Genomic DNA, 14,810 nt, shown 5'->3' with positions numbered 1-14,810 from the left:
TTTTCAGCAAATGCATATTGGGCCCTTCTTCTGCGTTTGAGGAGACCTTGGAATGGCATGCTATTTTCCCACCGCAATGTCATTCATGTGCCCATGATTAACTGCAAGCATTGTTTACTTTGTCTTCATTAGTGGGAGCTGACAAGAGACCCAGCTTCCTTAGCCTCGGGAGGAGTCAGCTTTGATTAACTTGCCATATTTATTCCAATTTCATTCAAACAGTGATCTGAAGTCAAAGATGCCACATGTTTCTAAATTCACAGGAAGGCCATGACTGTGGTGGCAGGTCCTCCATCTTCACAGACAAAAATCACCAGACAATTCTGCTTTGTCCAGACACCCTTTGTCCAGTATTTCATTCTTTCTTCAAAGTCTGAGAAGGGAAGTCTATATTTAAATGAAAAAATATAGACTTCAAGTGACGAGTTCCCTGATTGTTTAACATCTCCATCAAAGACCACGTTAGCTTTCATTTGAGAAGCCTGTTTAAGGTACGAAAATAAGCATGCTCAACTGTGTATTGAGAAGAGAAACAATTCCTAATGAGCAAAAGGGAATCACAGCAATTTTGCTTCTCTTCTCTCTGATGTACTTGTGACCTTGATTCAATTCTTAGCTCCTGAGCCCTTCCAGCTGTATCAAATGAACAAGCATGATTAACATCTAAATAGCTTTAGGGTTTCTGCAGATTTCTTAATTTAAAAAATATTAACAGAGGGTTGGAAAAGCAAAAATGTTTATCCCTCTAATTTCAACCCCGTAACTCTCTATGTTCAACTTAAATTATCTCTTCATAGTACATCTGTCTATCCACCCACCCATAATTGTATTAGACATAATGAGGAGTTTGGTGGGGGGGGTGGTAACAGAACTCACAAGAAATTTGGAGATACCAGAAATGGAAAATTAGAGATCATGTTGTGGTGCAAAAGAAATCAGACTTTACTCTAGGTCCTAGTTGTGGCTCCTTTTTCCTAGTTGTATAGCTTCCCAGAGGTGAACTTCTCTGATATTCTTATCTCATCTAAACTGGAAATGATTAACTCTGATCCCACCTACAAGGATGCTCATCCAGAAATGTGCATGAGCCGGGTATGAATTGAGACCTTCACATATGGTGAGCATCACACATTAAGTACAGGCATGTGGTGAGGACTCCATGTTAGCTTTCTCAATGACAAAGGTTACTTCTAGAGATTCTAATATGGAGAAGAGTGGGGTACAAGAGAGACAGTCTTTCATTGTTTCAAGATTTTTTTTCTTCATCTTATCCCTACCAACAACAAATAAGAGGGTTTTTCCTTTAAAAAAATTTTTTTTTAAAATACATCATGATATCTTTTCAAATTACACCCAAGATTCTGATGTGTTCCCCAAGCTTCATCCCTGCCCCCTTGGTCATCTGCTCAAATGAAATAGACTGTGATAGCTCAAGTTTTAAGGGCTACATCCACAAGGAGGTGGCAGGTAAACTTGGCACTTTAGGACAAGCAGGTTTTGGTGGGGAGGAAAAGAGAGAAAGGTCTTCTAGAATAAGAGAGCAACATAAGCAAGAACAAGAGATGTGCAGGGAAATTCAGCTATGAAAATATCTTAGGGCTATTTTAATTTTAGCCCAAAAGATCATTTAACATTTAAAAATGGTTCCTTCTGAGAGGTCAGTCCAATCAAGACTTTGGTTCTTTATGAATATGGGCTATTTCATGTTATTCTTTAACTTTCTAATGAACATTTCATTAAATCTGCTATTCTGAAGGCCAACGTTACAGTCAAAATGGCCACACAGAAAGTCTTTTATAGAACCTATTCTTTCCTAACAGAAGGCAGCCTTCATTTGACCAAATGTAATTTTTTTTCTTATCACTCAGAGCTTGGGATAAAAAATAGTTATCCAACTCTTCCTTTGAAAAATGCATCAGTCAAACTTTTAGAATCAAATGAAAATGACCTTTTTAGGTTCTGACAGCTGAGTAATTCATGAAGGTACCTCACTCTGTTCTAGCAGTGAACCAAGAAGATGTACTTTGACAGAGTGTATTTTCAAGTTGATAGAGAGGAAGAACAATGAGACACTGTCCTTTAGTGCTTCCCATGGAGCAAATTTGTCACTTTGCCAGGCTTGATGATAGGAGATGGACAGAGCCTCTAGTGACATTCTGGATATAAACTTTTACCACACGTGGATAGTATCTTTTGCATCTCTATGTTCAATATAAATGTTAAATGTGTTCTTCCCTCTCTCTGGAAGATTTTAGGAGTGCCTGGCCAGAGGAGGCTGCTGAATGGAGTCCAGAACTGAGATAATCAACTGTCCCAAGTCAAAACAGTGCCTGAAGGATGAGTCCCCAGGCAGATTTCCGTCATGGAGAACATTTGGTGAGTTTGTACATTGCTGGTTAAATCAAAGCCAGTATCATCTTGGGTTCTGACAGTCTTTGAAAAGTTCTCTTTCACCCATTCACTCACCGATGCCTATCAGATTCCTTCAGCACAGTAGGGATTCCTACAGCGTGCTGAGGGCTGGGAAAGACAAATGGGTAGAAACATACAAATCTGTGTTCTAGCAGAGTTAAGTGCATAGGAGAGAGAAGCACACCCCCAAAAATTAATATAATAAAAGTTTTTAAAAGTTATTAACCTGAGATACATTCATTCTATCCTTCAACAGATTTTGTCGGTCATCACATGCTAGCCAGACACTCTGCTTGCTTTGTTAAGGAGCTGAGACTATCCTGTGGGCACTGGGACTGTTAAACTACTTAAACAGAGATTCACAGCAGAAGACTGTGCTTTAGAGGGGCCTGTTTGTTGTAAAGAGGCAAGATAGAGCGAAAGCACAAAAGCATTTCCACAAGCAAGCCAGAGCAGAGCAGGCCTGGAGGGAGGACAGCAGGGCCCGGAAATGCTACTGGAGAAATTGCCCATTTATTAGATGCCAGGAAGGGGTGCATGAGGGGAAACCCTATGGCAACGAAGGTGTAGGAGAGATCTGGACACAACACTGGGGAATAAAACTGATGTTCGGGTTCCCGTTAAGGCAGGAAGTGCAAAGAGCTCTGAGGGAGAAGTTTAAGGCCCAAGAAGGGTGTTAGGCAATGTTGTGCAAACGGATCACAACCCATTCCAAAGTCAAGAAATCAATTTAGTGGGGCTTGACCAGCATTGTTTAAAATTATAAGCAGCTTTATCAAGGAATAATTTTTTTATCAAGGAATAATTTGTAAATGTATAGTTTGGTAGATTTTAGGAAATTTAGTTGTAAAGCCATTTTCAAATCCATTATTAGAATATTTCTAACCCCTCTCCCAAAGTCTTCTCATGCCCATTTGCAGTTCATCTCTACTCTCACCTTCAACCATAGGTAACCACTGACTAGCTATCTCCATGAATTTGCCTTCCTGAATACTTTTATAAATGGGATCACACAGTATGGAGTATTTTGGGGGGGTCTTGGTGCTTTTGCTTAGCACGGTGTTTTTGAGATTCATCCATGTTGGGTATCTATCAATAGTTTGCTCCATTTCATCCTTGAAGAGTCCACTGTATAAACATATCACATCAAACGAGCTAATCAATAAATGGCTGCACATGAGGGTTGTTTCTGGTGTGGGGCTACTGTAAACAATGCTGCTATGAACATAGGTGTGTAAGTCTTTGAGTACCTGTGTCTTTTCTCTTGGATCTGTCCCTGGGATTGGAATTGCTGTGTCATATGAAATGCTTATGTTTAATTTTTAAGAAACTCCTAGCTTATTTTTCAAAGTGGCTGTGCCATTTTACATTCCTACCAGTAATGTATAAGTGTTTCTATGGCTCCACATCCTCCAGTTGGTAGCATTAAATCTTTTTGATTGTAGCTTTTCTGGCGGGCACGGGGTAGAACTGCATTCTATTCTAATATGTGTCATGATTAACGTGGTTGAGCATATTTTTATGTGCTTATAGACATTCGCATGTCTTCAGGTCTTTCATGCATTTTGTAACTGGATAATTTATCTTATTATTATTGAATTATGAGAGTACATGATATACTCCTTTATCATGTATATGATTAACAACTATTTTCTTCAGTATTTGGCTTATCTTTTCATTTTCTTAATCTTTTGAAGCACAGGTATTTTTAATCTTGATGAAATCTAATTTGTCCATTTTTCTGCTATGAATTTTGCTTGTAGTATTTTTAAGTGTTTTTGAATGCCAACTAAAGGCACAGACTTCCTGCTGTGCTTTCTTTGAGAAGCTGTGTAGTTTTAGATTTTACGTTTAGGTCTATGGTTCATTTACGGTTAAATGTTTTATAAAAATGTTATACCTTCAAGCATCATTTCTACATTTGTTACTAGAGAAAGTTTTCTGAATGGGTAGAGCACTGATTCAATAGAAAAAGGAAAGTCTCTTTAATAAACAGTGCTGGGAAAATTGAATATCCATGTGCAGAAGGAAAAAAAAAACTAGACTCTACCACTCACACAAACAAAAATCAACTCAAAATGGATCCAAGACCCGAAACTATTGGAAGAAAATATAAGGAAATTCTTCGGAACATTTTCATGGGTAAAGCTATTTTGGATATGACTCCAAAAGCCCAGGAAACAGAAACATAATTTGACAAATGGGATTAAATCAAACCAAAATGCTTCTCTACAACAGAGGAAACAATCAACAGAGTGATGAGACAATCTACAGAATGGGAGAATACATTTATTTCCAGAATAAGGAACTCATACAATTCAACAGGAAAAAAAAAATCCGATTGAAAAAAAATGGGTGAATGACTTGAACAGATGTTTTCCAAAAGACCTTGTACAAATAGCCAACAAGATGTGAAAAAAATGCTCACCATCACTAATCATCAGGAAACTGTAAATCATAAAAACAATGAAACGTAATCTCATGCCAGTTAGAATGGCTGTTATCAAAAAGACAAAAAGTAACAAATGCTGGTGAGACTGCAGAGAGAGAGGAATCTCATACACTGTTAGTGGGAATGTAAATTAGCACAGCCGTTACGCTAGGCAAGTGCTCCACCACTGAGCTATATCTGAAGCCCAGTAGAACCATTATGGAACACAGTATGGAAGTTTCTCAGGGGGGCAAAAAAACAGAAATAAAACTGTATGCCTCAGCAATCCCACTCCTGAAAATATATTTAAAAGAATTGAAAGCAGTATGTCAACAAGATATTTGCATTCCCATGTTTACTGTAGCACTGCTCACAATAGCCAAGATAAAAGACCAACCTAGGTGTCCAGTGATGGATGAATGAATAAAGAAAATACACTATCTATACACAAAATAATATTATTCAGAAATAAAAGGTAGAGAAATTCTGTCATTCACAGCAACATGGCTAGAACTAGAGGACATTATGCCAATTGAAATGAGTCAGTCTCAGAAGATAAATACTACACACTCTCACGTATATGTGAGAGCCAAAAAGTTGATCTCCTAGAAGTAGAGAATAGAATAGTGGTGTCCAGAGCCTAGAAAGGATTTGGGGGAAGGAGAGATGGAAAGAGGATGGCTAAGGGTACAGGGGTACAGTTGGGTAAGAGGAATAGCTTCTAATGTTCTGTAGCACAGTAGGATGACCGTGATTAATAACAACTTGTTGAAAATTTCAAAATAACTAGTAGAGAGGATTTTTGAATGTTCCCAACACAAAGAAATTATATGTCTGAAGTGATAGATATGCCAATTACCCTGCTATAATCATTTCTCATTGTATATTTGTATTGAAATGCCACACTGTACCCCATAAATACATAAAATTACTATTCACCAGTTAAAATTCAAATATATTTGAAAAATAAAAGTAAGAAAAATAAATGCTGCATGTGGTGTGAGATGAAGATATAAGTTCACTATTTTTGCATGTGGATATGCATTTGTCTCACAATCAGCATTATTTAAAAAAAAAAAGATAACAGAAGATACCAGAATTCATTGTACATTGTTTTTGCAGAATCCATCTATGTTTCGTGTATTTCCTAAATTGTGAAAAAGAAAAGGGTATGTTGTGTTGGCTTGTGATAAACTGTCTTTCAAGCCACTGAGTATGGCTTTCAGCATCCAGTGCAAAGATTTGGGAAGAAAGAAAAGGAAAAGAGAGGAAGCAACTGAGAGCAATGGTCAGGAGGGAGGAAACCCAGAGTCAAGTCTTACCTTGGGGACAGTGACCCAGCAGAGTGACATGAGCTGGCAAGGGTTCTATCATGTTGGGGGATTTGGGCTCTAGATAAAATGCAGGCATCAGAGGGAGAAAACCATCCGTGTGCAATGAGGAGAGTGTGTGATTCTACGTGGAGGCATTGCGTGAATTCCCAGTGGACAGGATATGTCGCTGGACTTGAAGCATGAAAAGGTTGTGTCTAGAATCCCGGGGAGGGAGGTGCATCACTGAGGGAAGGCCCAGGGTATGGGAATGAATATTTCGACTGGAAAGAGAAGACCATTAGTCCCTGTGGCATGACAGGACAGAAAAGCCAGTCAGCCAGGGTGAAAATTTCAGTAATGAAAACTGGGGTTCGAGGGTTTTAAACCCCCTTACCAGGGTCTCAACACCTCTATAATTAAGGTCTCACATTTGTTTTCCAATCATCTTCTGTCTAATCAGGAGAAATTAAAATTCCAGGCCTCTCCCTCTGAGTTGTCCTTCTTTCCCTACCCAATCATCCACATCAATATTAATACCTCGTTAGTGCTCTGCCATTCCTCACAAAACCAGGCTAAGCTAATGGCACTCCCATGTAGGACCTTTAACTACTCCAGTTATAATTTAAATTCTTTTCTAGATATTAATTTAAAGCATAAAATGTTTTAAAAAGTCATTTACAAGGATGCAAGTGTTGTTTTTTTTTAAAAAAAACATTTCTATTTGACATCTATATAGCAAATATAGATGTCTGTCGTTACCTTGCTTTTAAACCTCGAACAGACACAATTTTCCAAGCCTTGAATGCTTTATTGGTATACTAATAAGCTTGCATTAAAAACTCTGAGGTTTTTGTTTTGTTATGTTTTGTTCTGTGACAATAGAAATATGGTTGTTTTGCCACAGACTCACATGTTGTCTAATACAACCCAGTTCCAAGAGCAATGGATAAATTTACCCATTGGACAGAAAAGTGGGATTAATAAGAATAATGGCCACTCACACACATTTATAAACAAACACACATTTCCTCTTATATTAAACTTTAAAGTTTTAAACACATTAAACATACTTGCTTTTGCAACTAGTCTGTCCCAGATGTGAGTTTTTGCCTCAGGCAGTGTGCACTTATTCCTTTACTTATTTCACAGATATTTCTGGTCACATATTTCCACACACAGCTCTGCCCTCCATTCTGTAATGGGCACAAACAATCTATAATCTATTAACCTATAAACTTTGATTCAGCAACAGAAAAAAGGTAGGACTGCAAGTAAGGATGGCACAAGTCAGTGTGTGTGGTCAATAAGGTAGGGGAGCGTTCACTTGCAGATGTGACAAGGAACACGAGAAGGCAGGGTTTGAGGACAGTGCTTTGCCTCCCAGCGGGCACCTGCTCCCTGTGTGGAGGTTAGGTCTGGCTGGCAGAAGCACAGCAACATAATCTGTGTGGGTGTGAGTTCAGGAACCAAAACAGATAGAACTCTGGGTCCATAATCCTTGACAGTGTTCCTCAGAAGTCTTCAGGGTGTTTTCTGTAACTGACCCTGGTCTTGGCACTGCATCTGCTGCTTAGTATTTTCTTTGACTGCTGTTAGACTCAGGGTTACATCATAAGAGTGCAGGAACTACACATGGAGGCTTAGAAATATTTACTGTTAATTGGAAGAAAAATTAGGAAATAGGTGATGGTTTAGTATGCCATTTTCAATATCATATTTCTTCTTTTTCAAGTAAGTCATAACTTAATTTGAATGTCCTTTGAGGCTGAGACATAGATTTCTCCTGACTCATTTTTAGTCTTAAAGAGCCATGTTTTTTAAAATCCACTTTTGAAAGCAGGTGGATAATTTATAAGAAACATATATATGAATTTGCATAAGGAGTCCCGATGGATAGTAGGAAAAAGTGTTGTCTTGAGGGGTGGGGACTCGGAGTCAATGTCTAGTGCTGCCATTAACTAATGTGAAGGTTTGGATAAGTTTTTAATTTGACTCAGTTCTGTGATGTTCACAAAATCAAGAGCCAGAAATAAATAAATTCTGAGTTCTCCTTCAATTTTAATAACTTTTGTTTGTATTTATAATTTATTGTGTAACGTCACATACCCAAAGTACATAGATTAATATTTACTCATTCACATAAATACCAAGCAGTTTTCCTTAATTGGGAGCAGATCAGCCTGTGAGGAGGGCCTACAGAAATAGATGTGTGGAAAATATGTGCATCTGCCTAGAGTTACTGAAGAGTAACAATCAGTGACTCTCTCTTGGCTTTTGAGTCAGTATCAGTATTAATCAAATGATGACATCAGCTCTGAACTCTGCAAATCAACCTAACTCCTTCGAAAATGGAGACGTTCTGAGTAAGGAATTGCTTGGCATTTAGTTTGAGAACTGTAAGTAGAAGTAGAAGAGTCAAGCACTCAATAGTACAAATTAATTTAATCTCATAATCATACAGTGGAAAACCTAAGCAATTTAAAAGAAAACTGAATGCCACCAAACACCAAGGTGGCCTTTATTGAGAGACAACGTTCTTCAACCAAGGACAACTTCCTGGATATCTAGAAACCACTCCACAGGCAGATAATATCTCCTCTGCCTTCTCTGGCTAAGGCTGGTCGTCAATTATTTTTGCACTGGATAGGCTCATGCCAAATGGTTATTTTGCCATGAGTCCTAGTTGAGGGAATGTGCTAATTCAGAAGAGGGAGTCCAAGGACACAGCACCAAATAATGGGCAGTTCTAGGGCAGCTGCCTTAGAACAAGGGATGGGAGCCCTGAGGGCTGGTTTGCTTTCTCTGGCACCTGGAGCATCCCAACCTGGGAAGACAGAGAGAAACTATCCAAGCAAATGTCCTGCTCTAGACATTAAGTCAGTGCTGACCTAGAGGTTGTAAGGAAGGGCTGATTCTTTGGGGCACTTTAATACAAAAACCCATGCCATGTTCTGATGATGGGCCATCTTTATCTCCCCAAATGTGTTGGCTGATGTTTTGAGTTGGGGAGTGGGCACAGGTGCCAAGAGAACAAGTCCCCCAGTGAAAGAGTGGCAATACACAGAGAAGAACGTTTCAGATATAAACAAAGATTAATAACAGGATGTGGTGGGCAGAACATAGACCTTGTAGGCAGACAAATCTGAGTATCTCATCTTGACTCCCACATCCTGACTGCCTAACTTTGTTTCAGTTTTCTCATCTGGGAGTCAGAAATGATGATTTTTACCCCATAATGATGATGTAAAATTGAAACAGTTCATACATTTGAATTTTACTTATTAATCATTGCAAATACAATAAATTCCAAAAAAAAAAACCTGCTCTTTTCCTCCCGACGCCGCCTCCAGCACTTTCTGGGCTGAACTGTGCCCACCCCCCATTTATATGTTGAGGTCCTAAGTCCCAGTACTTCAGAGCGTGGTTATATTTGGAGAGAGAGTCTTTAAGTTCAAATGAGGCCATGAGGAGGAGCCCAAGGCCAACATGACTGGTGTCCACAAGCACACACAGGGGCCACCACGTGAAGACACAGGGAGAACACAGCCAAAGAGAAACCAACTCTGGTGACACCTTGATCTTGAACTTGTAGCCTCCAGACTTCTGAGAAAACACATTCCTGTTCTTTCTGCTCCCCAACCTCTGACTTCATGATGAGTCTAGAAAACTAACACATGCCCCAGTCCCCGCCCCATCTCCACCTGATGGGCCTATGGCAAAATCTGACTGCCCTGACAACAGAACTCTAACATCCAGAAGCAGCTGGGGCTGGCCAGTCACAAGAGGTGGGGAAACCTGAACTCATACAAAGCCATTTTACATGAACTATGTGAAGGAAAAACAAATGTTGTGACTGTGAAGTTAGTCCACAAGATCCTAGCAAGATGTCAATTTCTCATCAAATATTTCCTTATGAATAAGAAAATAAAGATTTTAATAGTGGGCACATTAGAATAAGTTATACCTTATGTATGTACAATTTGCGAAAATACATTCTTCTGTCTGTATAACTAAAAAGAACAAATAAAAAAATAATCAGAACGATATTGATCAAAATATATTGTTATAGTGTGTGCATAAATGAATAAGTAACAAGAAATCCTACCATTACATATTATTATTTACAACTATAATGCAACAATAAAAAATTGAAAAAATAAACATTTTCTTTATAAAAATAGTGGGCATATTAAGCTATTTACACATAAAATCAGACATCAGGACAATAGGCCAAAGAGACTGAAGTCTAATATTGATAGAGAAATGTTAAGTAACTTATAAACCCAGTTATGTTTGTTTAATAAAATGCCTCAATTTAGACTGTGGACATAATTTGTCAATGGTGGGGTCTCTTTCCACTCATCTAACTCTCATTAACCTTATCTACTGCTTCCTAGAGGGTGGAGGGAATAGCTTTAAAAGAAATATTTTCCCATCAAAGACATTTTGGCGTTAGAAAAAAATGCCTCCAAATGCCTTCCCAATGTACTACAGGATTATAAATAAGTTCTGGGGGGTCTCTGCACTTTCTTGCTAATTTGACTAAGTAGATCTTATTATAGAAACTGGAGCCCATTTTATTTTAATAATTGCAAACTAAGTCTAGAATGGAAATTCAGTTCTCGACAGACACACAGATCACCTCCAAGGAATGCCATCTCTATTGCCTCTAACCTGAATTTAAAAGAATACACATCATTAAAATTAAACCAGGGTTAGCATTTGGCCATATCTGCTTCAGAAAGGAAAGGAAAGAGGGAAGAGGTGTGTGTGTGTGTGTGTGTGTGTGTGTGTGTGTGTGTGTGTGTCACACACAAAACACCACTTGACAACACCAAATGTTGACAAAGACGAGAGAGAGAGAGAGAGAGAGAGAGAGAGAGAGAGAGAGAGAGAGAGAAGGAGAGAGAGAGAGAGAGAGAGAGAGAGAGAGAGAGAGAAGGGAGAGAGAGAGAGAGAGAGAGAGAGAGAGAGAGAGAGAGAGAGAGAGAGACTTCCTTTCTCAGTTCCCAAAGTACTTGGAAGGAAGTCATGGATGGCTACCATCCTCTCAACAATGAAAAACCAGAACCAATTGAAACTGGGTGACTTTTCTTTGATCCACCCAAGAATTGAGCTCACAGGGCAAGCCACATCCACAAAACTGGAGAAAGAAACAAAATCACAGACAAGATCAGCTTATTAGGAGCAGAAGCTGCTGGAGGCAGTAACTAAGAGAAACAAGTACATGTTAATTTTGACAAATTCCTGATGGTGGAGTGTGGTTTAGCTTCAGAATGAAAAAATTCCTGGAAGTTCAGTCTCAGGGAAGCCCCACACTTTGGTGGGTTTTCCCTCCAGGTGTCCTACCAGGCTCTTTGGAGAAGATCAGAGAAGAATTCTCTCCTGTTTCAGGAAAAAGGAAAATAAAAGTTATCCTTTAAAAATATGCCAGGAAGAAAAGTAGTCATTTACACCCCCAGAGTGCTCTTCATGAGAAAGTCTGCTGACCCCACCCCAGGGAAACTGCCAAAGCCTTATCGGATCCAAAGAAAAGGCAATTAGATAAGTCTCCCCCCGCCCCCAGTATATTATAAAGAGAGAAAAGGTGGCTAAGAAACATTTCTGGAGGTCAATACCTGGGAACCCTGCTCAATAAGAGTTTTATGACCATTTCTGCTACCTGATATCTTACCACAACAATCAATAGTGCTGTTATAACAACAGTGAATCACAACTGGGAGAACTATAAAGCACAGGTGCTATTTAAGAAGGAATTCATAGGGAAATACAAAGACAATAAGGGAGAGAACTAAAGGAGAGAACTCAAGGAAACTCTGATGTTAACATTGAACACAGCCCAGCTCCCAGATAAATTAACATAGAACCTCACACTAAAATCCTAGTGATCTCAGTTCCTATTACCCAATACATGATGTGTGGCTTTCCACAACAACAAAAAATTGCAAGACACACTAGAAAGCAAGAAAAAAAACAGTCTGAAAAGAAAAATCAAGCATCAGAACCAGACTCAGACATAGCACAGATCTTTGAATTATCAGAGAATTTAAAATAAACATGACTAATGTTGTAAGGGCTCTGAAAGAGTTTGGATTTGGAATTTCCCCCAAAGTCTTATTTGTAGAAGGCATGGTTCCCAGCTGATGGTGCTATTAGGAGATGGTGGAGCTTAGTTGGAGGAAGCTGGTCACTAGTGATGTGTCCTTGAAGGATATTGGGACTCTGGCCCCTTTCTCTCACTATCCCTCTCCATCTTCCTCCATCCATTTTTCTCTCTCCCCTCCTCCCCCATTTCTGGCCACTTTGAAGAGAGCAGCTTTGTTCTATCACATGCTCCCTGCCATGATGTTCTGCCTCACCACAGGCTCAAAGTGATGGGACCAAGTGACCATGGACTGAAGCCTCTAATACTGTGAGCCAAAATAAATCTCTCCTCCTTTAAGTTGTTTTTTCTCAGGTATTTTGTCACGGCAACAAAAATATAACTAACATAGGCTCTAATGGAAAAAGTAGATAATGTGCAAGAACAGCTGGATAATATAAGTGGAGAGATGGAAACTCATCCTATGAAGCCAACATTACCTTTACACCAAAACTAGATGAAACATTTTTACACTGTGAAATACATGGTCATAAGACTGTAAACACAAGCCATAAATCGGGAGAAAATATTTGAAAAATTTATATCTTATAAAGGACTTGTATCTAAAATATATATAGTGCAGTGATGTATAATATATACTAAAACATCTAAAAATTGTTAAATATTATATGAAAACAAACAAAACAATTCAAAAAAATGGGCAAAAAAATCTAAATTGATGCTCTACCAAAGAAGATACCTAAATGGCAAATGAGTATCTAAAAACATGCTTACTGTCATCTTCCATCAGAGAATTGCAAATTAAAAGGAATGGCTAAAATCCAAAACACCACTTGACAGCACCAAATGCTGACAAAGACGCAGAGCAACAGGAACTCCTGTTCATTGCTCGAGGGAATGTGGGATGGTGCAGTCACTTTGAAAGATGGATAGCATTATCTTACAAATTTGGACATAGTCTTACCATGCAACCTAGCAATTGTGCTCCTAGATATTCGCACAATTGGGTTGAAAACTTAAGTTCACTCAAAACCTGCACATGTGTGTTTATACTAACTTTATTCATAATAACCCAAACTGGAAGCAACCAAGATGTCTTCAACAGACAAATGGATAATACACTACAATACATCCAGATGATGGAATCCAGGGAGTAATAAAAAGAAATGAGCTATCAAACAACAAAAAGACACACAAAAGAAATCCATATTGCTAAGTGAAAGAAACTTGTTTGAAAGATATCTCTATTGCATGTGATTTCAATTACATGGCATTCTGGAGAAGACAAAACTACAAAGACAGTAAAAATATTTGTAGTTGTCAGGGATTCAGAGAAAAGGTGGAAGAGATGAATAGGTGAAACATGGGAGATTTTAGGGCAATAAAACTATTCTGTGTGATACCTTAATGACGGTTACGCAACAGTCTTTGTCAAAGCACATAAAACTATACAACACAAGGTGTAAACCTCAATATAAAATACTAACTTTACTTAATAGCAATATATTTATGTTGGTTCATTAATTGTAACAAATGTAGTAATGAAAGTTGTTAATGACAGGGGGTGTTGTTAATAGGGGTTCTGTGGAAACTATCTGTGCTATCTGTTCAATTTTTCTAGAAATCTAGAATTTCTGTAAAATACAAAATCTATTAAGGAAATAAGAAAGGAAGGAGGGAGAGAAGGGAAAGGAAAAGACAATAGCAAATGTTGGAGAAAAGGAAAACTCAGTATAGAAGTTCCTCAAAAAAATAAAAAATAGAACTACTATATGATCCAGCAGTCTCACTACTGGGTATATATCCAAAAGAAACACAATAATAATGAGATATCTGCATTCCTATGTTCATTGCAATGATCTCACAATAGCCAAGATATGACATCAATTTTGGTGTTCATCAACAAATGGATAAAGAAAACATGTTATAATTGACTCACTTTACCTATATATAATTTATGCACATATAATAATTTTACATGTACATAATGTATATGTGTATACTATAACATCTTTACATACCATAACATCTGTATATATAAAGACATATGTATTATATTCTTAAGAATTGTTGAGGGCTGGAGTCATAGCTCAGTGGTAGAGCAATTGCCTAATGTGTGAGGCATGGAGTTTGACTGTCAGCACCACATATAAATAAATAAATAAAGGCCCATTGATAACTAAAAAAAATTTTTTTTTTATTGTTGGTCGTTCAAAACATTACATAGTTCTTAATACATCATATTTCACAGTTTGATTCAAGTGGGTTATGAACTCCCAATTTTACCCCGTATACAGATTGCTGTATCACATCAGTTACCCTTCCATTGATTGACAAATTGCCTTTCTAGTGTCTGATGTATTCTGCTGTCTGTCCTATTCTCTACTATCCCCCCTCCCCTCCCCTGCCCTTTTCTCTCTCTACCCCTTCTACTATAAATCATTTCTTCGATTTGTATTATCTTGTCTTACCCCTCCTTTCCTCTTATATGTCATTTTGTATAACCCTGAGGATCGCCTTCCGTTTCCATGCGATTTCCCTTCTCACTCCC

The sequence above is a fragment of the Urocitellus parryii genome, chromosome 8, assembly GCF_045843805.1.
Source record: "Urocitellus parryii isolate mUroPar1 chromosome 8, mUroPar1.hap1, whole genome shotgun sequence".
NCBI lineage: Eukaryota > Metazoa > Chordata > Mammalia > Rodentia > Sciuridae > Urocitellus > Urocitellus parryii.
This window is presented reverse-complemented; position numbering follows the sequence as displayed.